Source organism: Scyliorhinus canicula, chromosome 16 (assembly GCF_902713615.1).
Source record: "Scyliorhinus canicula chromosome 16, sScyCan1.1, whole genome shotgun sequence".
Classification (NCBI taxonomy): domain Eukaryota; kingdom Metazoa; phylum Chordata; class Chondrichthyes; order Carcharhiniformes; family Scyliorhinidae; genus Scyliorhinus; species Scyliorhinus canicula.
In genome coordinates this window covers 8806492-8833716 of record NC_052161.1, presented here as the reverse complement: position 1 = coordinate 8833716, position 27225 = coordinate 8806492, and the positions used below count along the sequence as shown (strand labels likewise).

Genomic DNA, 27225 nt, shown 5'->3' with positions numbered 1-27225 from the left:
GGGGAGAACGTACAGACCCCGCACAGACAGTGACCCAAGCTGGGAATGGAACCCGGGACGCTGGCACTGTGAAGCAACAGTGACGGCCATTCGTCATCTGTGGGCCCTGACAATGAATGCCAGTAGTTTATTCATCTCATGGGATTTGAGGGGTGGAAGCAAAGGGTGCATCAGCCAAACTCAATCCTTGATTTTGCCCAATTCTGCACATACCTTCCTGCAGAATAATTACTTATTCTGATCGGAACTGGAACTCGAGCTAATTTTATAACCTATCTCTGGCTCAGTATATTTGAATCTTCGATTTTCCTTGCTGCACCATTGGTGGGTGTGCTTCCAGCTGCCTACGCGTCAAGTTGTAGAATTCCCTTAACTAAACCTCAAAGCCGCTCTAGCCCTCTCACTCTCTCTCATTTAAACTGCTCCTGAAAACCTCTGATCAAGCTGGTCACCTATCTGAGTACCCCCTTGTGTCTCGGTGTAAAGTTTTACTTAATAATCCTTCTGTGACACACTTTGGGGTGGTTTATGACAAGAAAGGTTCCAAACAAGTTATTGTGGCTGGTGAAACTACATTATCAAGAATTAAATAAGATCTTGCTTTCTGCATTAAGTCCCAGTCAGCATGATGTAAGGTAGACAAAGGGTAAAGTGCCACCTAAACTGTCCCAATAAAGAATCGTAACTTCAGTCTCAAAACAAGCATCAGTTATTGCTTCACCGTGACATTTCTGCTTCCTAGACCTGGCATCTTTACGACCATCTCAAAGTGAGATTGTCAACTTAATGTCAATTAACAATGAATTATGAGCAGCATTGTGCTTTGGACTCCTGTTTAATCGGAAGTGGATTGAGACTGTCCCAGACTCATTATCAGAGAGAGGAGACAGTCATCCCATCAGTCTGGGTCAGATTCAAACCAAAGTCCCCAAGGTGAAAGGACAGCGAGCTATAAACTGTAATTGATTGAGATAAGAGATGAACAACATTGCTAGGAAATTGGACTTCTTTTGCACTTTGCATCTACCACATGCTGCAGCAGCATTAATGTAGAATGAATTGTTTATGTCCCAAGCAACAGCTAAACAGCAAATGATTGCATATATGGAGAAATATGTACCATTAGGAAAGCATGATGCTGTTTTAACGCACAAGGGTGTGCAATTCATCTTGCTTCTACTGAAAGACATTCCACCCCCCCGCTTCAAGACATGGTAGGAATATGGTCCTCAAGGGCGGCACGTAGCACAGTGGTTAGGGCTTGGGTCACAGTCTGTTGGGAGCCTACACGTTCTCCCCGTGTCTGTGTGGGTTTCCTCCAGGTGCTCCGGTTTCCTCCCACAAGTCCTGAAAGACGTGCTGTGAGGTAAATTAGACATTCTGAAATCTCCCTCTGTGTGGCCAGGCGCCGGAATGTGACGACTAGGAGATTTTCACAGTAACTTCATTGCAGTGTTAATATAAGCCTACTTGTGACAATAATAAATATTATTAATTATCATGACCCTCATTTGAGTATGAGGCGCAAAACGTTTTTTTTCAAATAAACCACCTCTGATCTATTACTCACATTGCCTGTGCCTAATGATGTCTGATCATCTATCCCATTTTCTCTTCTACTATTTTCAATCTGGTCTTAGGTTTCTCAAAAATGCATGGCCGCAGTTGCCTCATGCAAATATCCTTATTGCAGTTTAAAGCAAATTACTGCAGGTGCTGGAATCTAAAACTGAAAAATAAAGTACTGGGAAATCTCAGCAGGTCTGACAGCATCTGCGGAGAAGGGAGCCAATGTTTCGAATCAGGATGACTCTTTGTCAAGTAGGGCTGAAAGGGCCCTTCTTGTTTATTCCATTATTTCCCCTTTCTTTTATTTTGTCATTGTCATTTTTGATCCATGGGTGATTAATGGACATGTATCTTTAAGTCAAGCAGCAGAGAGAATTAGGAATTCAGAGGTTACAGTCTCTGCTAGCTTGAACAGGAGCTTCAGAATTTTCACAGAGAGAGAGAGAGAGAGGTGTGGTGGTACTCGATTGATTGGCTGGGGGCCAGTGAATTGGCCCAAAAGGCCAGACTCTGCCCAGTAACAGGTGGTGATTGGATTCTGTCCCAGTGAAATGATATTCAGAGTCCCAAGGAGCTCAGTATGACTCCTGGAAGCACAGGGAGAAGGACTCTCTCATTCTCACTCTCTCTCTCATTCTTTCTCTCGCTCTCTCTCCGTGTTTTCGCCAGAAAGTCTGTGAATGTTGTATTTCTGGAACTGCAGAGAACCTGCATGAATGAATCTACAGGAAAACCATTAAAGGCTGCACACAAAGACCAAGATCCTCCCCCCCCCCCCCCCCCCCCACTATCTCCCTCCAGAAAGGCTGCGAGTGCTGTATGTCTGAAAGTACAGAAGCCGGAATGAATCTACGGTAACAGCTCAGACTGAAAGTAGAGTTTCAAGAGGAGTAAGGTGTGGAAACAATCATCTGAAACCCAGATTCTTTCTCCCTTTCACTTTTACCCCCATCTTTCCCTCTGTGTTTTTCTGGCTGAGTGTGCATGTAGGTAGGAGGTGGGAGGGGGCAAGTTAAAGCGGGGAATTAGGAATGAGATAATAGTTAACCAGTTGTATTTGCTGCATATTTCATTACAGATTGTGTATTCATAAAAAGTAATTAGAACATAGAACAGTACAGCACAGAACAGGCCCTTCGGCCCTCAATGTTGTGCCGAACAATGATCACCCTACTCAAACCCACGTTGTAATTGTAATTACATTTACAAACCTGGTGACTGTAATGATTGGGCAGCAGTATAATCAAAGACCACTCCCACCCAGGCTATTCGCTTTTCCATCGGGCAGAAGATGTAAAAAGTCAAAAACAGCTTCTTCCTTCATGTTACCAGACTCCTGAATTGCCCTCTCATAGAATGAACTGATCTCTCTATGATTTTGCTCTACAGTTGTAGCCTGCACTCCGTACGCTTCATCCAATGTCTATGTCTATGTATTTACACTGTGTACTTAACGTGTGTCCAATGTTTTTCATATACGGAGCAATCTGCCTGGACTGCACGCAGAACAATTCTCGGCACATGTGACAATAAATCTGAATCTGAATCTAAGTGGGCCAAGGTGTCGTTACAGGGCTGTTTTCAATTGATTTTTAAAAACCCATTGCCATTGGTTGTGTTAAAAGCAATATTTGTTATTGTGAAGCTATACTGCATTTTGATTTTTAAAAATAGCATGAACATATTGATAACAGGTTTATATCATGTAAGATTCAACACGCATAGCTATTATGTTTCGAGGGTTATCACATTGAAACATTTCAAGTACTTTACACAATGAATTGCTTTTTGGGGAGTAGAGTAGGCATTTGCGCAGGATGGAAGATGGCCACACCTCCAAGGATATGCCAAATATGGGGCGGGATTCTCTGATCCTGAGGCTAAGTGTTTACACCATCGTAAACGCCATCACGTTTCTCGGCTGCGTCAACGTGCCCTCAGGAGCAGCAATTCTGACCCGAATGACCCCTACAGGGGGCCAGCATGGCACTGCAGTGACCCACGCCGCTCCAGCTGCCGATCCCTGGCGTCAGATCGGTGCTGCAGGTCTGCGCATGTGCACTGGGACCAGCGCCAATGCGCAGTGGCTTCCTTCTCAGCTCCGGCCCCGACGCAACATGGCGTAGGGCTACAGGGGCCGGCGCAGAATAAAAGAGGCCCCCAGCCCGACTGCTGATCGGTAGGCCCCGATCGCGGGCCAGGCCACAGCGGAGCCCCCCCCCCCCCCCCCCCCCGGGGCTGGACCCCAGCCCTCTTATGATCCCAGACCAGACCCCAACAGTGGCTCGAATACTGGGCAGAAACCCCAATGTTTTATTTTAATTTTGTAAGACTGTGAGGAAAGGATACCTTGCTCCAGGAGTGATTCCACAAATAAATAGGGATATGGTACATTAAAACAAACTTCACAATTAACAGAGTATTAAAATATCTTTAACATCACACAAGAAAATAGCTTGAAATTACCCCTTACCGCTAATCAACACAGTGACACAATAAACCTTAACTGCTATCTCTTTTCCCACTCAAACAACAAACCATCTCAGATCTCAATCCACTTTTAAATGCAGTTAGCAGACTTAGGAATACTTCAACTTAAGAGATACTTCGAGAAAGAGAGGTCTTTTGAGACTGTTTTAAAGAAAGGGGCCTAACCCCCTATCAGAATGATGCAAAATCTCTGGCGGTATTTCTTCAGAAAACCTTCTCAGTTTGCCTTCCAGCCAAAACTAAAACTGAACCACAACACCTGACTGCTTCTCACTGGCACTTCCCATCAACTACATCATCTCACTACACAATGTCTCTAATTAACTACTCAGCAGGGAACCCTCTTGATATAAACAAAAGCCCAAACTTTTATGGTGCTTTCATTGCACCTCTGGCATGAAAAAGGCCTCGCAAACCAGGATTGGTAAAAACAATACTGCAGCAGTCAGACACACATTAATCCAGGCTTTTAACTCTCATTGCACCAAATAAATACAACACAACACACCTGCAATTCCTACGTTCAGCCCTGAAAACAAGTTGTCAGCAGAGCTTATCCTGCACCATTATAAAGGGATAACTTTATGTATGGCACTATAATTGCACGCTTTGCCTTTTTAGAATCTGCTTGTTCAACCATTGAAAGAAGTGCAGATGATCTCATTGACCTCGCCAGAGTTCTGGGGCTGCATTCCCATCACCTCTCAAAGATGGATGGATGCCAATCAAGACTGTGAGTGAGCATCAACCGGGCAACTTGACAGGAGCGTTTACAATTCAAATTAATCCAGTTTGTGGAAAATAGATCCCTCCAAGCCAATATACATTTTTTCTGTGAAACCAATCATCGTACAGAAACAGCACTATCAAAATTACACATGACATACAATGTGATTGTGACAAAGGTAAACCAGCTTGTCCTTCTCAATCTGTCAGCAGCCTTTAACGTCATGACAACATCACTGTCCTCCGATGTCCATCATCCAGCTGGGTAGGACTACTTACCTGGTTCCACTCTGATCTACCTAACCACGACCAGACAATCGGATTCATTTCCCATCTTGCGCCGTGACCGACAGTGCCCCCAAGGATCTATTCCTTGGTCTCCTCCTGCTCCTTGCCCACATGCTGCCTTGTTGCATCATCTGCAAACACATATGACACCAAGCTCTACCGCTCAATGCCTTGTTTTTAAAATTCTTATTATTTTCTAATCTCTCCAGGGCCATGCAGTGGTTAGCACTGCTACCTCATGGCGCCGAGGACCCGGGTTATTTCCCGGCCCCGTGTCACTGTCCGTGCGGAGTTTGCACATTCTCCCTCACCCCCACAACCCAAAGTTGTGCGTGGTCATTGGATTGCCACCATAAATTGCCCCTTAATTGGAAAAATTATTTTAAAAATCTCTACAGGGCCTTGCCATTTCCTATCTCTGTAATCTCCTCCTGCCCCACACCATTTTGAAATCTTTGTGCACATCAAATTCTGCCTTCTTGCGTATCTGTGATTTTTTAAAACTCCTTCATTGGTAGCGTGCCTGCAGCTGCCTGAGACCTGAATTCTGGAATTCCCTCCCTACAGCTCTCCATCCGTCTTTCTGACTTCATGGTCCTCCCTAAAGCCGATCTCTTTGATCAAGCTTTTGGCCATAAAATCATAGAATTTACAGTGCAGAAGGAGGCCATTTGGCCCATCGAGTCTGCACCGGGTCTTGGAAAGAGCACCCCAGCTAAGCCCACCTCCACCCAATCCCATAACCCAGTAGCCTCACTAAGGGCAATTTATCATGGCCAATCCACCTAACCTGCACATCTTTGGACTGTGGGAGGAAACCGGAGCACCCTAATACCACAAAAGTGTCAGAGTTTGCTTTATAATGCTCCTGTGAAACACCTTGGGACGTTTTATGTTAGGTAGATGGATAATTGGTTTATTTTTAAAAATTATCACGGCAGCAGATGCCAAATTGTGATGATGCAAATAAATTCCTGACATTGTATTGTAATTAAAATCAAAATAAAATACAAGCTAATAAAAGGATTGCACAATTCCGAACATTTCAGCATAGAAATGAAATGAAATGAAATGAAAATCGCTTATTGTCGCAAGTAGGCTTCAAATGAAGCTACTGTGAAAAGCACAATGTGGTAAATTGCAAGTCTCCTTCATTGACAAATAAAAATTAAAGGTCGATCTCACTCTGCATTTTGCATTAAAGTCCATAGAGAGGGGCGGCATGGTGGCACAGTTGCCTCACGGCGCCGAGGTCCCAGGTTAGATCCTGGCCCTGGGACACTGTCCGTATGGAGTTTGCACATTCTCCGTGTCTGCGTGGGTCTCACTCCCACCAAAGATGTGCAGGATAGGTGGATTGCCCATGCTGAATTTTGCCCTAATTGGAAAAATTAGAGGGGCGGAGGGGGAAATTAAAGTCCTTCGATTATACACTGTCAGATGGAGATCCTTAAATGAGGTGCTAGTGGCGTGGTGGTAATAGAGTCCAAGTTTTAGAGTACAAAGAACCTTCAGCCCACCAAGCCTCCTCTGGCCATCAAGCATCTATCCATTCCATTTTCTAGCACTTTGTGCACAACCTTGTAAGCTATGGCGTTTTAAGTGCTGATCTAAATGCTTCTCAAATGTTCCACCCTTTCAGGCAGCGAGTTCCAGATTCCCACCATCCTCTGTGTGGATAAGAGTTTCCTCAGATCCCCTCTAATTCTCCTGCCCCGACCTGAAATCTATGCCCCCTGATTATTGACACCTCCAAGGGCTCAATGTCATCGAGCTAATAATCCAGAGGCTCAGGCTAATGTTCTGGCGACATGGGTTCAAATCCCACCATGGCAGCTGGCAAAATTTTAATATCTGGAATTGAAAGCTAGGGTCTCAGTAATAGTGAGCATTAAACCATCAATTGTTGTTAAAAAAAAAAACTATCTGGGTCACAAATGCTCTTTCGGGAGGGCAATCTGCCTTATCAAGTCTGGCCTACGTTTGATTCCAGATCGACAGTAATGCAGTGTGACTCTGAAATGGCCCAGCAAGTCACTCGGGTCAAGGGAAATCAGGGATGGACAACAAATGGCGGCCTGAAGAATAAATGTAAAAGAATTCCCAATCATTTATATACAATTTACGAGCTTTATAAAGTAGAGAATTAGGCTGGCTCAACTCTGCGAAATGGTGCCTTTTCTCCTCAATTCCAATCATTTTGTGATTGTGGCAAGGGACAGCAGCAATGGGAGATGGAGTTTGCTGTCTGGCAAAGTTCAGACAAAATATTTTTCATCTTTCAGCAAAGGAACAAAGTAGCTTTGGTCTACGCTACCTAGGATCAGTCTGTGCTCATTACTGAACACTTTCCAGCTTGTTAACATGCTCTTTAGTAAGTCTAGCATTCCAAACAGGTGCTGCCTATTCAACATTGAATCTTACGTACCCGTAAACACAATGAATAAGTCAGCTCAAGATCTAATGCAGCATTGGAGACGGTCCATAATAAAATACCTGACAAAAATATGCACTTGAGGTTCTTCCATGGCACAACAGGTTATTACTGGACAACACTTTTTATCCAGGTACCCAGTGTCAGCATCAAGCATTCCCACGTCAGGTATGAGAGCAGGTGCATGTAGTCTTCCGTCCACTCTGCTTCCGAATTTGTACTTAAAGTCCAAAACTAAGAGCACTCCGCTGCCTTTCTCACCAGTTCCTATGCCAGCCATTCTATGTATGACCTCTTGGATTGAGATTATCAATTTAGAATTTTGTTTTCGCAAGGTTCCTTCCTCACAAGCAACTGGATATCACAGTCTAATTGAAAATTAGGCAATCTGCTCCAATACAGAAATTCAGATTTTTACTTTCCTGCGCTTGCAAATCAGTCAATTTTCCTGTCTGCCACATTTAATACTACACTCTACAATTGCTGGTTTAGGAAGAATTGTGACCGTGCTTTATTATATTGTGGCTGTGGCCACATCAGCAACAGCAACCGACAAAGGTGAGTAGCTAAAACATGATAAAGGCGTACAATTATAGCTACACAATCTGCGAGTTCTGATATTAGAAGACACAACTTTAAAACAGATTGAATTTCCAGCATGTATTAACAAGAGGCAAAACCACCTTGCATACAGTATGAAAAATCCATACATTTTATTGGATTTCTGATGAAGATGATGATTATGGATAATTCAACGATAATTATCACAAACATGATACTATCAGAGAAAATGGATTAATAATGAGACCTCTATTTAGAATTAGGAATGTGGGTAAAGTTTTATAGGAGTGATAATGTTCAGCAATATTTTGCATTATTCCAATTTACTGATAAATCTTTGGAGTTACTGACACTCCAATGCTCCAAAGGCATAGTTTTCAAACTCATCAGCTTTTACAGTAATGTACGGTACTGTGTTTTGGTGCCTGCTTCACTGTACAGCACTTCAATAAGTTTAGACGGTTACTGAACCAAGATACATGTTTTCTGACAAAGAAAAAATGTTAATCCAGCCTTGCAGACTTTGGCAAACACATTGACATGTTCTCACTATGGATATAGTCCTCACCACTTCTTCGATAGTCAGATGCAGCAAGAGACACAATGCTAGGGCGGCACGGTGGCACAGTGGTTAGCATTGCTGCCTACGGCGCTGAGGACCCGGGTTCGAATCCCGGCCCTGGGTCACTGTCTGTGAGGAGTTTGCACATTCTCCCCGTGTCTGCGTGGGTTTCACCCCCACAACCCAAAGATGTGCAGGTTAGGTGGATTGGCCACGTTAAATTGCCCCTTAATTGGAAAAAATAAATTGGATATTCTAAATTTATAAAAACAAAAAAAAAAAAGAGACACAATGCTAAATGATTACTAATGGCACGATTGATGCCAATAGTGTTGGTGTAAAACTGAGCAAAAAGTAATGCAAGAAGTGTATAATAAAGCAGAAAATTGTGCCAGGTGGTGGTTCAATTTCATTTGATCACACTCAACTGCCATTTGGACAAAATGTTAAACCAAAGTCTCCTCTGTCTGATCAGCTGGAAGTTAAAGATCCCATGACACTACTCGAAGGGCGAGGAACTCTCCATTTAAATAGGAGTAGGCCATTCAGCCCTTCGAGCCTGCTCAGTTATTTAACAATCATGGCTGACCCTCTATTCAACGCCATACTCCAGTGCTCTCCCCATATCCCTTGACACCTGTGGAGTCTAGAAATCTATTTCTTTCTAAAATAACAATCAGTGATTGGGCTCTACAGCCTTGTGTTAGAAAATTCTACAGGTTCACCATCCCCTGAGTAAAGAAATATCTCATCAACTCAGTCCAAAATGGCTTACCACTTATTCTGAGACTGTGATCCAGCACTTGGCCCATAGCCTTGTCATCGCAAGCGCACATCTAAATATTTCTTAAATGTTAAGAGGGTCTCTGTCTCTACCACCCTTCAATGCAGTGAATTCTAGACTCTCATCCCCTCTAAACCACCTGCCCCTTACCTTAAATCTATGTCTCCTGGTCATTGATCCCTCCACCAAGGGGAAAAGTTTCTTCCCGTCTGCTCTATCTATGCCCTTCATAATTTTATACATCACAATCCTGTCCCCCCTCAGTCTCCTCTGCTCCAAGGAAAACAACCCCAGCCTAACCAGTCTCTCTTCATAACTACAACTCTCCAGCCCAGGCAACATCCTGGTAAATCTCCTCTGCACCCTTCCCAGTGCTGTCACATCCCCCCTGTAATGTGGATTCCAGAACTGCACACAATACTATAGCTGTGGCCTAACTAACATTTTTTACAGTTCCAGCATAACCGCCCTCTACTTAAACTTGATACCTTGGCTAATAAAGGCAATTTATTCCTTCTTCACCACTATCTTCCTGCACTGCTACCTTAAGGGACCAGTGTACATGCACACCAAGGTCCCTCTGGTCCTTGGGGTTTCCCAGGGTCCTGCCATTTATCATGTATTCCCTTGGCTTGTTCGTCCTGCCCAAATGCATCACCTTATACTTATCCGGATTGAATTCCATTTGCCACTTATCAGCCCATCTGACCAACCCGTCTATACCCTCCTGTAATCTAAGCCTCTTCACTATTTACCACACCACCAATTTCTGTATCATCCGCATACTTACTGACCAACCCTCCTACATTCATGTCTAATTCGTTTATATAAACCACAAACAGCAAGGGGCCCGACACTGGTTCCCTGCGGGACCTCACTGGACACAGGCTTCCAGTCATAAAAATACCTCTTGACCACCACCCTCTGCTTCCTGCCACTCAGCCAATTCTGGATCCAATTTGGCAAATTTCCTTGGATCCCATGGCTTTACCTTCGCCATCAGCCTCCCATGTGGAACCTTATCAAAAGCTTTGCTGAAGTCCAGGTAGACTATGTCAAATGCATTGCCCTCACCTGCACATCTGGTCACCTCTTTGAAAAATTAAATCAAGTTGGTCAGACATGACGTTCCCTTAACAAAACCATGCTGACTGTTCTTGATTAATCCCGGACTCTCCAAATGCAGTTAAAATCAATCTCTCAGAATTACTTCCAATAGTTTCCCCACCACTGAGGTTAGACTGAATGGCCTGCAGTTTCCTGGTTTATCCCTTCCTCCCTTCTTGAATAATGGTACCACATTGGCTATCCTCCAGTCCTCCGGCACCTCCCCCGTGGCCAGGGGGGATTTGAAAATTATTGCCAGTGCCCATGCTATTTCTTCCCTTGCCTCGCTCTACAGCCTGGGATACATTTCATCTTGTGCTGGAGGTTTGTCTACTTTTAAGATAGTAAGAAGTCTTACAACACCAGGTTAAAGTCCAACAGGTTTGTTTCAAACACTAGCTTTCGGAGCACTGCTCCTTCCTCAGGTGAATGGAGAGGTATGCCTGTTGGACTTTAACCTGGTGTTGTAAGACTTCTTACTGCGCTCACCCCAGTCCAACGCCGGCATCTCCATATCATGGCTACTCTTAAGATGATAGACCACTCAGAACCTCCTCTCTGTCTGTTAATTTCTTCAATTTTATCACAGTCCTTCTCCCTGATTTCTATACCCACACTGGCCCTTTCATTAGTGAACACCAACACAACGTATTCATTTAGAACCCTACCTGTGTCCTTCAGCTCCTCACACAAATTACCATTGTGGTCCTTAATGGGACCTAATCTTTCCCTTGCTATCCTTCTATATTATATTATTGCCCACATTATACAGCAGCCTGCGGCCTGGCTGTCACATGCAGCTCATCTGGGTTTGGAATGCGGCCCACGAGATGTTTCGTTGACCACTGTCCACGTACAGGGTTGTCAGATATCCGGCAACGTAGTTTTTTTCTTACCGGTACGACTGAAGTGATACGCACAGAAAGCAAGGGCTGAATGTGCACAAAATTGACAGTACGAGCCGTGCACTCCCTCTACGTCCAAGATGTAAATGTTTTGTTTTTACCACTGGAAGTTAATGAGAGTTCTTTTAATATGAAAATAAAACTCATTATGAAATATGAACGTGTATTAAATGTATTTAATCTTATTCGTCGGATGATAGTGAACAAGCCCAATTTCAATCTTATGGCCCACTGAGATGAAGGAGGACCACTCATGCAGCTACTTATTTAGCCTAGGTTAGCCATTGCTGTTATTTATTTTGTTTCATTCATTTACAAGATGTGGCTGTCGCTGGTTACGCCAGCATTTATTGCCCATCCCTAGATGTCCTTCAGAAGGTGTTGTGATTTGCTTTCTTGGACCCCTGTAGTCCCCGAGGTGTAGGTACACCCACTGCACTGTTAGGGAGTTCCTGGATTTTGCCCCACCAACAGTGAAGGAACGGCGATATATTTCCAAGCCAGGGTGGTGAGTGACTTGGACGGGACCCTCCAGGTGGTGAGGATCCCCTCCACTGAGGTTGGACTGACTGGCCTGTAGTTTCCTGGTTTATCCCACCCTCCCTTCTTGAATAGTGGTACCACATCTTGTCTTTCTACATTGTAGCAGTCATGGGTTTGGAAGGTGCTCTCTAAAGAACTTTGGTGAGTTACTGCAATGCACCTTGTAGATGGTTGTCACTGTTCGTCAGTGGAGGAGGGTTTGAATGTTTGTGGAAGGGAGAGCAATCAAGCGGCCTGCTTTGTCCTGGTGGTGTTGGGCTTCTTAGGAGTGTTGTTCGAGCTGCACTCATCCAAGCAAGAGCATTCTATTACACTCCTGACCTCTGCCTTGTAGATGGTGAACAGGCTTTTGGGGAGGGGGGGAGGGGCGGAGTGGGGCAGGGGGTAAGTTACTCGCTGTAGGATTCCTAGCCTTTGGCCACATTATTACACAGTATTAATATGGCTAGTCCAGTTCAGTTTCTGATAAATGGTCACCTCCATGCAGTCCAAGTCTAGCAGTCCCGGCCAGCTCGGTCTGTGGTGCTACTACCAAGCCACTCTTGGCAATGGAAATTGAAGTCCCCCATCCAGAGCATATTCTGTACCCTTGCCACCCTCAGAGCTTCGTCCAAGTGCTTCATCCAAGATGGTGGCCAGTACGAGGTAATCAGCAGGAGGCTTCCTTGCCCATGTTTAACCTGAAGCCATGAGACTTCATGGGGTCCAGATCGATGTTGAGGACTCCCAAGACAACTCCTTCCCAACTGTATACCACTGTGCCGCCACTTCTGCTAGGTGATAGTGGTGTCTGGGATATTTTCTGTCAGGTATGATTCTGTGAGCATGATTACGTCAGGCTGTTGCTTAACTAGTCTGTGAGACAGCTCTCCCAACTTTGGCACAAGCCCCCACACGTTAGTAAGGAAGACTTTGTGGGGTCGACAGGACTGGACTTGCTGTTGTCGTTTCTGGTGCCTGGGTCGATGTCCCATGCAGTCCAAGTCGGTCCGGTTTCATTCTTTTTTGTGTTTTTGTAGTGGTTGAATACAATTGAGTGACTTCCTAGGCCATTTCAGAGGGCATGTAAGAGCCAACCACATCGTAATAATAATAACCTTTTATTGTCACAAGTATGAAGTGACTGTGAAAAGCCTAGTCGCCACATTCCGGCGCCTGTTCGGGTACACTGGTACGGGAATTGAACCTGCTCTGCTGGCCTTGTTCTGCATCACAACCCAGCTGTTTAGCCCACTCAGCTAAACCAGGATAGTATTGGTGCGAATCTGGAGCCACATGTAGGCCAGACTAGGTAAGGACGGCAGATTTCCTTCCCTAAAGGACATTATGAAAGAGATGGGTTTCTACAACAATCAACAATGGTTTCATAGCCACCAAGTAGACTTTTAATTCGAGATGTTTTACTACATGCCTTGGTGGGATTCAAACCCTCGTCCCCAGATCAATAGCCTGGGTCTATGGATTACGGGTTCAACGACAATGCCACTATGCCACCACCAATAGCCAGATCTTTGCTCACTCACTTAACCCATCTTTGTCCCTCATGTCCTTTTTACAGAATTTCTTTCCTACCTATCTTTGCGTCACTGGCAAATTTTACAGTCAGTCCCTTCCTCCAAGTCATTTATATAAATTGTGAAAAATGTATACCCCAGCAATGGCTCTGCAGCACCACTCGTTACATTCTGTCAACCAGGAAAAGACCCATTTGTGCGTCCACTCTGTTTCCCTCTTCTCGTGTTAGCTAGCCAATTTTAAATCTGTGCCAATATGTTACCCCATACACCATGAGCTTTTATTTTCTGCAATAACCTTGGATGGTGGGGTCTTATCAAATGCCTTCTGGGATCTAAATAGGGTTACATTCACCTTTCCCCACGGCACATGATTCCTTCGAAGAAATAGTTCACAGAAGCACCGAGGTGTTTTAAATGATGTAGAATGCTATAAAATACTAACATTCATTCTAAAAGTAGAAATTCTGACAATAACCCTTCAGAGATACAAAGAAGCAATCAAGAGAAACATTACACAGTAGCCAAGTGGCTAGAGGGGAAAGCTGAGAAGAATGAAATATAAGGATTCAAGTGCCCTGTAGAGAGTCCTTTTAGTACCGAGGTATTGAGTGAGAATCAATGACAAAAGTCAGATTTTTGAAAATCGAAATATGTTAAAAATGCTCCATGGCCTTGCTCCACCCCATAGCTGCTGTCTTCTTCCAGTTTATGGCCCAGTACAGCCTTTCACTCTACTTCATTTTTCAGTGGAAGAACCTGGAATCAACATATGGGGCAGGCATTGTCAAACTCGGGGCGCGCCTCGCGGGCGGGTGTCAGGAAGGGTCGCAGAGCCATCCATCGCGGCGCTCCCGATCGCGCAAAGCCGCATGCAATAGTCGGCTTTTAAAAATGCCGCTTGCAAGCGGCCTTCAAAATGGCCAGGAACATATTTTAAAAATGCGGCCGCACTGCGCATGCGTGCCCGATCATCGGTGCACGTATGTAAAACTATGCACATGCGCACCAATGATTGGACACACATGCGCAGTGCAGCTGCATTTTTTTCTTTATATGGTCACAGCCTATTTTTTTCAAGTTCGGGGGGCCAAAGGGACCCAAAACCATTTCCTCCATTTTTGTTCAGTAAGAAGTCTGACAACACCAAGCTAAAGTCCAACAGGTTTGTTTCAAATCACTAGCTTTTGGAGCATTGCTCCTTCCTCAGTGAATGAAGAGGTATGTTCCAGAAACGATATATATATATATATAGACATTTTTGTCAGCAACAAAGTAAGAGAAAATGGTGGGTCGCGCCAGTCAGTAAAAATGGGTCCCTGGAAAAAAAGTTTGAAGGACACGGATTTAGGGGACCTTTTAAAATCCTCCCATCACACTCCATACCTTCAAAAGCTTCCTCAAAACGTTCCATTTCAAACCATGCTCCTGTCGCTTCCCTGAACTGCTTGTGGCTTGCCGAATTTCGATCCCCGTCAAGGGTATGGGGATGTTTGTTGCATGAAAGGTACTATCCGAGTGCAAGTTGTTAAACTGAGAGCTGGGCAGGCGCTCCTAAATATAAATAGAAAGAGCTGCAGGGGCACCCACTGTACCGTGCAATAGGTATGCACTAATGAATAAAGGCAGACACTAAGCCTTTGCAGATATGACAGATATTTTGTCCCAAATGGGTTTGGAGAACATGCTGCAGTTATGACTGTTCAGCAATTTTCCAGATCACTTAAACTTTTATTAATAATCTGGCTCTCTAATGCCCTGGTAAATATAATTTACCTAGACAGGATGGACACCAGCTCAGTAAGGACCTACATTTGGTATTGCACAGAGGCAACAGGGCACCAAAGGAAGAGGATAGAAGGACAAAGAAACAATGTGACATAGCACAGCAAGAACATGACTAATACTGCTTAAAAGACATCGTGGAACTTGCTAACTGGCAGCCATATATAGCCGTTGGGAAATTAGACATGAAGATAAAAGCAAATTACTGTGGATGCTGGAACCTGGAACAGAAAATGCTGGGCAATCTCAGCAGGTCTGACAGCATCTGTGGAGAGAGAAGGGAGCTAAAGTTTCGAGTCTGGATGCTTCGAAACGTTAGCTCCCTTCTCTCTCCACAGATGCTGTCAGACCTGCTGAGATTGCCCAGTATTTTCTTTTTTGGAAATTGGACATGTTGATTCTATAACATCCTGAGTACATAAAGGCTTGCAGTTATTACAGTTTGCAAAGTTTTCTGTTGTTAACCTCACTGGATCAGCATTAACCAGCATTTTGCGGTGGCCAAAATCCCAAGCAAAGTCTTCCAGGTGGGCCATTTTAAAGAACAAGTCAGCTTGCCATATCGTGAGCAGACAATGGAATGAGAATGTGCACAAATGATGTTGCATATATGAACTCTCGATTACGATACACATCACAGTGGAGGTTGTTAAATGGCCATTTTATTAGTGCTATGGGTTGGCTCAATCTCAAACTCATGTTCCTTTGCTCAGTCTCACTCGACAGCCAGGGACAGAGAATTGGCATCACCATTAAGCCCTAGTTTTATTTCACTGCAAAGGTGGCTGTAAATTGAACCCTCGAGACACAGAGGAGAAGGGCAGCATGGCGGCAGTGTTTAGACGTTTGCTTCACAGCGTCATGATCCTGAGTTCGATTCCCAGTTTGGGTCACTGTCTGTGCAGAGTCTGCACGTTCTCCCTGTGTCTGCGAGGGTTTCCTCCGAGCGTTCCAGTTTTCTCCGACAAGTTTCGGAAAAATGTGCTTGTTACGTGAATTGGACGTTCTGAATTCTCCCTCAGTGTACCCGAAGAGGCGCCGGAGTGTGGCGACTAGGGGCTTTTCACAGTAACTTCATTGCAGTGTTAATGTAAGCCTACTTGTGACAGTAATAAAGATTATTAATAAAACCCACTCTGAGTCATTATGAGATAATGCAATAGAGAAATGAACTAATAAACGGCCATATTTGTCAGGTAGTGCATGAGTATCACCACTGAAGATTAAACTGACGTGGAGGGAGTGGTTGAGCAAACAATACTGAGGTAGTTCCTGGTGAGGAAGATAAGTAGTTGAAACAAAAAAAAGTGGTCTTTCTGATTCTCATTCAGAGAAAGGGAATGAATTGTAATTTGTACTGTGCAGCCCTCAATCCCATTGAACTCTTCAGAGTTAACTTTTAGCAGAAAAACATTAACGATGGATCACATTCATTGTCAGCACCACTCAAACAGGTGAACATTCACGCAGTAGACACGACATGAGAAAAATTATTACACTCTTAAAAAATATATTCATCCACATTTTCAATTTTCCATCAGCATTCATCCCTTAAATGAAGACTAAACTGTTCAGTGATAAATCAATAGAATAATCAGTAGTGGCATTGATTAGACTAATAATCAAAGCACACCACTCTGTTTTTAATATACTGGCAAAACTACAGTAGGTCTGGCTTCTGAGTAAAATGCCCAACTTTTTATCCCGCCTTCTGCCACTTTAAGGGAGTAGCGAAGCAGAGATTTGCAAACTTATCCAGCTTGCCAGTGATTGAGGAACCAGAAATTAGGATGTTTTATTTATCCCCTCTCACAAAAACAAAGCCAAGTTTCAGATAGCTTTGGCAGCATAGAGTTCACTTTCACATTACTGGGTGCATTTAATGAAGCGAACATTCGAGTATTGATAAGGTCAAAGTGCCTTCAAACAAATGGAAGGAGCCCGTGGAGAATCAATCAAAATGTGAAGACTACACTGGAGTGCAGTGCAAAGTCAAGGTGCAATGCAGTAACATATGAAACACTCCTTCTTGGACACCATCTGCAGGTTATGTTCTCAAGTGTGGGCTACCCATTGAATACACCACCTGTTGCTATATTAATCCATACAGAGCAGGCTGATTTGATCGATGGCCTGTTCAGTGCTGGAAAGCCTTATCCATGAAGAATGGCCACGCAAGGGAGCCACCAAAAGCCTTCGATCTGGAACTATGCCCTATGTTTCTCTTCGCCTGTGAAAAACAGAAAAAAAAACTCGGCAGGGGGAGGAATGTAAGGATTAAAAATAGTGTGAGCGTTGATGTGTTGGGTAAGCTGGGTCTGCGAGGACTGCGTTTACTGTAGCAGTGAGAGAGACAGGCTTCCAACACTTGAAGAAATGCAACTCTCTTTTATGGAACTCTTAACTATCATACATACTTTAACTGTGAGTTGACACTATGCTGAGTTGACTGGAGACCTGAGGCTAACCTGACCAGACTATTTTACTACCACATGGTGTGTGTTCTAGTTGTTGCTCACGAGCTCTGACTGTCTCAGAGGCTGGATCCCAAGAGAGCAGGAAAACTAGTGCCCTCTGGCTTTATAGTGGTTGTGTTCTGTCTGGTGATTGGCTGCTGTGTTCTGTGTGTTCATTGGTCATTCTGTGTGTCAATCAATGCCTGTCTGTGCATCATCATATACTTGTGTGTATATTATGACAAGCGTGTCTGGTTAGGAATTGTGGTGAGGGTCATGACATACATACATGTAAAACCTGATAATCAACCTCTCAATCATTACATCTCCAGGCTGTCAGTACCACTGAGGCTTAATAATGTAACTTATATTTAGGACCGCTTTTACGATAATTGATCAAATCAAACCTTGCTTTCTGATCAAATCAAATGCTGTTTTTATTGAATTGATATCTGGCATTTTAGCTGCTGTTCTGGGACCCCACCCACCTCACTGTATCCATTTGTAATTAATGCTGAAGAGTTAAGGTGATTTATTCAATTAAATTCTGTTTTTATTACATGGGGATTTCTGGACTTTTATTACAATTTGGGAATTGTGTTTGACAAACCCTTCCACTTCTTGTGTGAGAATTATAAATCAGTGGATTTAATTAAATTGGATTAACAATCTTAAATTTGCATTCAATTACATTTGGATGTTAAGAGAAAATTCTACTTGCACGTTTATCTGGAGTTATTCACTTGGGTCAGGAGATCAAATGATAAAAGTCTATGCAGAATACTGGTAAAATGCCTGTGGCGTTGCCCACAGTCAGTTGAAGCAAATATATTGGATCGCAAAATAAAAAGTGATGGAGTTAGGAAACTGCATAAGTTAATTTCACAGACCCACTTCATGTGCAGAACTACAGCGTGACAGTTGGTATAGCAAATGATTGCATGGGAAATATTGACATGGCAATTTACAATATAATGCTGACAGAAAAGTGATTGAAAATTATGGAAAGGTTTGCAGACTGGTCTCCCTACAGAAAATGTTTAATAAATGGATGGTCTGCTAATTGAAGACAACTTTACGGGTCAAATGAAACTTCCGATGATTCATAACCCAACTTCCATCTCAACCTTAACTGGCAAAGAACATCTCCGATTTTGAGGGCTGCACATTGGCACAGTGGTTAGCACTGCTGCCTCCCGGCGCCGAGGACCCGGTTTCAATCCCGGCCCTGGGTCACTGTCTGTGTGGAGTTTGCAAATTCTCCCTGTGTCTATGGCGGTTTCACATCTACAACCCAAAAAAAGATGTGGTTAGGTGGATTGGCCAGACTAAATTGCCCCTTAATTAGGAAAAAATAATTGGGTACTTTAAATTTTTTTTTTAAATGCCGATTTTGAAAAAGAATGTACAGGCTCAGAGGTGGGGATTGTCACTATCGGTGACAATTCAGTTGCTGCCAGCAACGCTCCCACATCAAGGGGATTTTATTGCAAAATAACATCAAATTGTATCATCAAATCTCCTGCCAATATTTGTTATACAAAAAAATGATCACAGCGAAGAAGCCATCTCTAGCATCTGTCAGTCCCTTCAGGAGTTGAGGGGACATATCGGAAGCATAATGACCATGTCATTTGATCAGTAATCCAAAAGTCTGGACTAATACAGTAGCACAGCGGTTAGCATTGTTGCTTCACAACGCCAGGGCACCCGGTTCGATTCCTGGCTTGGGTCAGTGTGCAGTTTGCACATTCTCCCTGTGTCTGCACGAGTTTCCTCCGGGTGCTCCGGTTTCCTCCCAAAAGACATGCTTGTTAGGCGAATTGGACATTCTGAATTCTCCCTCAGTGTACCCGAACAGGCGCCGGAATGTGGCGACTAGGGAATTTTACAGTAACTTCATTGCAGTGTTAATGTAAGCCTATTTGTGACACCAATAAAGATTATTATTAATAAAGATTATTATTAATACTCCAGTTCCAATCCCACCTCAGCATTTTGAAAATTTGAATTTAGGTTAAAATCTGAATACAACAAGCTCCCAGCAAAAGTGTGGATAAAATTGTCAGATTGTTAGAACAGCCAAGGGGGTTTATGAATGTCCTTTGGGGAAGGAAAGGTGTCATCCTTACCTGGTCTGATTTATAGGTGACTCCAGTCCTGCATCATACAGCTGACTCTTAATTTGCCCTCTTCAGGAGACCTCTCCGTGTTGTGCAAGGAAACTACGGATGTACAGAAAAATGACTGCCTCATCAGTGGTGCCAATGAATAAAAAAAGATCTTTACCACATATATTAAAATATTACAAGGAACTTTTAAGTCAACCAGAATCTTATCTTGGGGTTCAGATTACTGACATCTGCACTCCTCGATAAGATTACCAGTTTGTAATCAATCCTAGCTCTTTGATTTTTTTTTTAAACTTAAGGAAGCAGATGATTCCACTGAATGAGCACAACAATGAGGATTTTGCAGCTTTTCAGCAGTTACTCTCCTTATTTAGCATTACAAATATTCTTCAAGATTAACATGGTTTATGATTATTTTAAGAGCTCTGCACCAGCTGCCTTCAGCTGGCATAAGAACGCAGTCATAAAGGCTTCTGCTTTGGAACTGATGGAGCTCTCACTGATTGTAACTTGATAAGTTGTAGGAAAGCAATGTAAGCAAATGCTAACAATCTCAGAAGCTATTCTGATCACGAAGTCAGAATTCTTTGAAACTTGAACATTTTATCTGTATTTATCTAAAAATTCACAGAATTTTATCCACGTAAGGGAGACATTATGACCGTTATCAGTCTCGGTTACAGCTACAGATCTACATTAGATGCTCTCTGGGGAGCCATATACAAAGCATGCTGTAGGTATATAGCCTCTCTGTTCGACAGGGATTCATATAACCAGATGTGCAGTTCAGAGTCTGTGGAAAGGTACATTCCACGTATGACTTGGCCAATGTTGTCTACCTCATACGCTGCAGGAAAGGATGTCCCGAATCGTGGTACATTGGCGAGACCATGCAGACGCTGCGACAACGGATGAACGGACATCGCGCGACAATCGCCAGGCAGGAATGTTCCCTTCCAGTCGGGGAACACTTCAGCAGTCAAGGGCATTCAGCCTCAGATCTCCGGGTAAGCGTTCTCCAAGGTGGCCTTCAGGACACACGACAACGCAGAATTGCCGAACTGAAATTTATAGCCAAATTCCACACACGAGTACGGCCTCAACCGGGACCTTGGATTCATGTTGCATTACATTCATCCCCCATCTGGCCTGGGCTTGCGAAATCCTACCAACTGTTCTGGCTTGAGACAATTCACACCTCTTTAACCTGGGGTTACCCCTCTCTCTGGATCTGTAAAGACTTCATCATAGAATTTACAGTGCAGAAGGAGGCCATTCGGCCCATCGAGTCTGCACCGGCTCTTGGAAAGAGCACCCTACCCAAGGTCAACACCTCCACCCTATCTCCATAACCCCACCCAACACTAAGGGCAATTTTGGACACTAAGGGCAATATATCATGGCCAATCCACCTAACCTGCACATCTTTGGACTGTGGGAGGAAACCGGAGCACCCGGAGGAAACCCACGCACACACGGGGAGGATGTGCAGACTCCGCACAGACAGTGACCCAAGGCGGAATCGAACCTGGGACCCTGGAGCTGTGAAGCAATTATGCTATCCACAATGCTACCGTGCTGCCCTACCGTAACTTAATTACCTGCAAATGCTCGCAGTCAAAGTATTGTCTTGCATCTTTGACTTTGTCAATATGAATGTTTCTGGAACATACCTCTACATTCACCCGAGGAAGGAGCAGTGCTCCGAAAGCTAGTGTTTGAAACAAACCTGTTGGACTTTAACCTGGTGTTGTAAGACTTCTTCCTGTATTGTTCTTTGTTCTATTACCGCAACCTCTCACTGTCCATTTGCCATGCACCATTAATGCTTTCGGCATTTCATCACACCTAACCCTATTGCAAACCTTTCCTGTTGTTCTTTCCCCTCACCTCCTCTGTCCCTGCCTCCGAAATGTACTTAAAACCTATCGGATCTCTTCCTACATTTTCCAGTTCCGATGAAAGCTCATCAACCTGAAATGCTACCTGTTTTTATCTCCACAGCTGCTGCCTCACCTGCTAGGTGTTTGCAGCATTTTGTGATTATGTTACTGGACGACAGCTTTTGGGGCAAGCCAGTACTGATGAAGAAAGGAAGAGCTTGCCAAGGGCAAAGAGACAAAAGCACACAAGGCTTGATGCTAGGGACAAGAATGGAGTCCGGTGGAGAACACATGCAGTTACATTGGAGCTCAGAACAGATCTTACTTGGGGTGGGATCAATTTTCTGAAAATGAACCTGCTGTGTTTGTTGCATTAGAACAGTACTTAATTGGCTGTAAAGCACTTTGTGACATCCCAAGGACTCAATGAGAGTTTGTAAGATATATTTGGACCACATGCCAATGGCAGATTTGACCTTGCTGCTTTGGTATAGCAATACTTTATCCATTCAAATTTGACAGTGACTGGGCAAGTCTTACAGTGCTTGCATCTCACAGAACATTCAGAAGACGATAACCAACAATATATATTTTTTTTAAGTCATTTTTACACCATGTGGGCTTCGTTGGCCAGGTCAGCATTTGACGCCTATCCCTAATTGCCCTCGAGAAGGTGGTGAGCTGTCTTCTTGAAGCTGTTACGACACCCTGGGATTGTGCGTGGTCAATTCCAACCCCACAGTCCCAACACAAGTGAATTAACCAATAATTCAAAATCTCTGGCCCTTGACTGCCCCACTGATTTATAGTCACCAGGTTTGTAAATTGAACACACTGTTTATTTAAAACAGAAATAAAGTTGAAATGTGCAGTAATTATAACAAAATAAGGGGCAGCTACTACCCACCCCCCTTTACCTGTCCCACCCTCTATTCAAACACACACAAGGCAGACAAACACAGAGGGGGGGCGAAGGGGTGAAAATAATAAGGGTTTAAAAGGCAAAAGAAAAATGAGGGTCCTTGCTTCCAATGTTGAATTCTTGCAGAACGCTGTCCTCTCAGGATTCTCAGTCATCAAAGCCACTAGTGTACTGTTGGTGATGTTCTTATGGTAGTAGCATTCAGTCAGTACTCCCAGACAGTAGGATTTCCTCTGGAGAGTCCCATTAATCTTTATTAACCTGGGCCCTCACTGAAAGGAACAGCCTCAGGCTAGTTTAATTCTTAACACTCTTTGTCTCATTTCAGCCCAGCTCCAGTCGGAGTTTTAAACTTAATTGGTTTCCAGTGTCACCAGAATGGCCTCCAGCCTGAGGAACGAACAGAATCCCCAAATGATATTTCAGAGAGGTTTAATAGAGGGATAATCAGAGTAGCTGCTTCCAGTTCAGATCTCAAAAATAAATCTGGAAGGAAAAACCAACCTTGCTGGGGAAGATACATTTCAGAACCATTCCAGAGAAAATCAGAACCAATCAGCATGGTTTTTTGGCAAAGCCTGGCAGTCTGAGCCAGTCCGTGGGCCGGCAGCCAGGTCCATCAACCTGTCAGCACAGATGTCAGTCAAATCCTTCTGGAATCTGCTCATTTGAAATGCAAACAGCGTCCTGCAAACTGCTTTGCCTTGAGGTCACAGGTCAGTTTTCAGTTTACCTAATCCAGGCCTCTGCCCGAATTAAAGTTGTTAATCGTCCATGGACAAAAATTGTAAGAGCAAAAAAATAAAAGGAGAAAGATAGAGCAAACAGTGTTTACCCAGGAGGATCCTTACAAACCGCTGTGGTCCATGTAGTGTAGCTACATCCACCTTGCTGTTAGGGAAGGATTTCCAGGCTATTGATCCAGCGATAGTGAAGGAACGACAATATATTCCCAAGAATGGTGAGTGCCAGGTTTGGGGGGGGGGGAGGAGGAGGAGGAGAAGAGAAGGAGAGATTAAAGCAGGGGGGGGGGAGATGGGGAAGGAGAGATAAACTTCAAGGTGGTGGTATCTGCTGCCCTTGCCCTTCTAGATAGGAGTAGTAGTGGGTTTGGAAGGTGCTACCTCAGGAGCCGTGGAGAGTTCCTGCATTGCGCCAGTAAATGATGCAAAAGGCTACTTCGTGCGTGGGTGGTGGAGAGAGTGAAGTTTGTGGAAGCACAATCAAGTGGGCTGCTTTGTCCTGCATGGGGACAAGTTTCTAGAGAGTGTGTTATTGGAGCTACACTCATCCAGGCAAGTGGGAGTATTCCATCACACTCTTGACTGGAGCCTTGTCGATGGTGGACAGGCTTTGGGGAGTCAAGAGGTGAGTTACTCCTGCAGGATTCCTAGCCTCTGACCTGCTCTTATAACCATGTATTTTTAATGGCTAATTCAGTTCAGTTTTTGGTCAATGATTGATAGTGGGGGATTCTGTGATGGCAATGCAATTGAATGTCAAGGGGCGATGGCTTGATTCACTCTTGTTGGAAATGGTCCTTTTGCTGGGATTTGTGTTGTGTGAATGTTTACTTGCCAGCCCAAGCCTGGATATTGTCCGGGTCTTGCTGCATTTGCACATGGACTGCTTCAGTGGCTGAGGAGTCACAAATGGTGCTGAACAAAGCATCCCCACATCTGACCTTATGTTGGAAGGAAGGTGATTGATGAAGCAGCTGAAGATGGTTGGGCTGAGGACACTAATAATAATAATTAATAATAATCGCTTATTGTCACAAGTAGATTTCAATGAAGTTAATGTGAAAAGCCCCTAGTTGCCACATTCCAGTGCCTGAACGGGGAGGCTGGTACAGGAATTGAACACGCGCTGCTGGCATTGTTCTGCATTACAAACCAGCTATTTAGCCCACTGTGTTAAATCAGCCACTCTAAACTAACTACTCTGAGGAAATTCTGCAGTGATGTCCAAGGTCAGCACGATGGCACAGTGGTTAGCACTGCTGCCTTATAGTACTAGGGACCCAGGTTTGATTCTGACCGTGGGTGACTGCCTGTGTGGGGTTTGCACGTTCTCCTGTCTGTGTGGGTTTCCTCCAGATGCTCCAGTTTCCTCCCACAGTCCTAGGAGGTGCAGGTTAGGTAGATTGGCCATGCCAAATTGCCCGAGTGTCCAAAAGATTAGGTGGGGTTATGGGATAGGGCAGGGTCTAAGTCGGATGTATCGTCAGCAAACTTGTAGATGGAGTTGGAACCAAATTGTGCCACGCAGTTGTGTGTGTACAGGGAGTAGAGTAGGGGGTTAAGTACGCAGCCTTGCGGGGCCCCGGTATTGAAGACTATTGTGGAGGAGGTGTTGTTGTTTATTCTTACTGATTGTGGTCTATGGGTCAGAAAGTAGAGGATCCAGTTGCAGAGTGAGGAGCCAAGTCCTAGGTCTAGGAGCTTTGATATGAGCTTGGCTGGGATTATGGTGTTGAAGGCGGAGCTGTAGTCAATAAATAGGAGTCTGATGTAGGAGTCCTTGTTGTAGAGATGCTCTAGGGATGAGTGTAGGGCCAGGGAGATGGAAAATTCTGGAGCACAAGTCTTCAGTTCTAATGAAAATGAAAAATGAAAATCGCTTATTGTCACGAGTAGGCTTCAATGAAGTTACTGTGAAAAGCCCCTAGTCGCCACATTCCGGCGCCTGTCCGGGGAGGCTGGTACGGGAATCGAACTGTGCTGCTGGCCTGCTTGGTCTGCTTTAAAAGCCAGCGATTTAGCCTTGTGAGCTAAACCAGCCCCCTATTATTGCCGGCATATCGTAAAGGCTCAAAGCCTTTGCAGTATCCAGTGTCTTCAGCCATTTCTTGATATTAGGTGGGGTGAACTGAATTGGTTCAAGACTGACATCTGTGATGCTGGGCACCTCCGGAGGAGACCGAGATGGATCATCCACTCAGCACTTCTGGCTGAAGATTATTGTGAATGCTTCAGCTTTGTCTCTTTCATTGATGTGCTGGGGTCCTCCATCATTGAGGATGGAGGTATTTATGGAGCCTCCTCCTCCAAAGAGTAGTTTAATTGTCCACCACCATTCATGGCTGGATGTGGCAGGACTGCAGAGCTTAGGTTTGATACGTTGGTTGTGGAAATTTTAGCTCTATCGCTTGCTGCTCATGTTGTTTGGCACGCAAGTAGTCCTGCTTTGTAGCTTCACCAGGTTGCCACCTCTTTTTTTGGGACGCCTGGTGCTGCTCCTGGCATGCCCTCCTGCACTCTTCATTGAGCCAGGGTTGATCCCCTGGTGGTGGTGATGGTAGAGTGGGGGATATGCTGGACCGTGAGGTTACAGGGATGATGATAGTGGTGTCCGGACATTATCTGTAAGGTATGATTCTGAAAGTATGACTATGTCAGGCCGTTGCTTGTCTAGTCTGTGAGGCAGCTCTCCCAATTTTGGCACAAGCCCCCAGATGTTAGGAAGGAGGACTTTTTAGGTCGACAAAGCTGCGTTTGCTGTTGTCATTTCCAGTGCCTGAGTCGATGCCGGGTGGCCCATCCGGTTTCTTCCCCTTTTATTAACTTTGTGGAGTTTTCGATACTGAGTGACTTGCTGGGCCATTTCAGAATCAACCACATTTCTGTGGATCTGGAGTCAGCCAGACCAGGTGAGGACGGCAGATTTCCTCCCTAAAGGACGTTATTTTTTTTACAACAATCGGCAGTGGTTTGATGGTCATCATTAGACTTTTAATACCAGATTATTATTGAATTTAATTTTCACCATCTGCCAGAGCAACCACTCCTGTGCGAACAATCTACTCCACAGCTCGTATACCCTGCACAGAGCACTGATAATTCAGCAATTTGCACCAAAGAATTTGGATTATCTGAAATCTCTGAATTAAGCGTAGTAAATAGCAAAGTTTGAATTAAATGTTGAAGTAAAATATTAAGTTCATCAGAATTTGAATGAAGCAACTTTGAACTAAGTGTAGACTAACCTCCTTTCAGTTCTGTGATCATCATACCCAATTGCCTCCACCTACAGCTGTGGGAACTGGAGTTTGAATCACAAATCCTTGTGCTAAAAATAAGATACTGACAATATGTAATTTTCAACTAGTGTCTGACCCCTGGAAGGTGCAGCCATTGTGCTTTATAATTGGATGGGAGATTATCAGGCTCTGGGCCGACAAGGCATCTCGACAGGGAAGGCTTCAAGAGTACAATTTTGATTCTTATTAGCAAGCCCGAGGTGCTGTCACAGGCCAGCAGTACAACATTGGAACCTCAAATCCTTACTTATGAGGTGTGGGGCTTATGTAGCTAACAATGACAAAGTGCCACCTGTATGCCAGGAAATTCCTCACATGGTGTGGGAGAGAGGAAACCACTTAATTCAGTAATTCCCAGGTTGTTTCTGTAAACTTCCTCATTTACAACAACATTGGTAGACACCTGGGACACAGCTGGTAGAGATACACCAGAGAGAAAGTATAAGCAAATCCAATGTACCTGCTATAGGTTAGTATTCAATACACAGAATGCCTTTAAAAATTGCAACATACGTAAAATGA

General features: G+C 44.2%; 1 protein-coding gene across 8 annotated transcripts in view; it reads right to left on the bottom strand.

The window, feature by feature from the left end:
- r3hcc1l (R3H domain and coiled-coil containing 1-like) overlaps positions 1-27225 on the bottom strand; it is a 181108-nt gene that overhangs the window by 116455 nt on the left and 37428 nt on the right. For 4 of the 8 annotated variants that reach the window (XM_038821597.1, XM_038821590.1, XM_038821594.1 and 1 more), the window contains exons 2-3: positions 19857-19949; positions 17355-17498 (exon numbers count right to left, since the gene is read on the bottom strand). The exons of 1 other annotated variant lie outside the window; for it this stretch is intronic. The gene's annotated coding sequence lies outside the window, so the exon portion shown is untranslated. The remainder of the gene's footprint in view (positions 1-17354; positions 17499-19856; positions 19950-27225) is intronic. 3 more of the 8 variants (XM_038821595.1, XM_038821592.1, XM_038821591.1) reach the window with 2 other exon arrangements.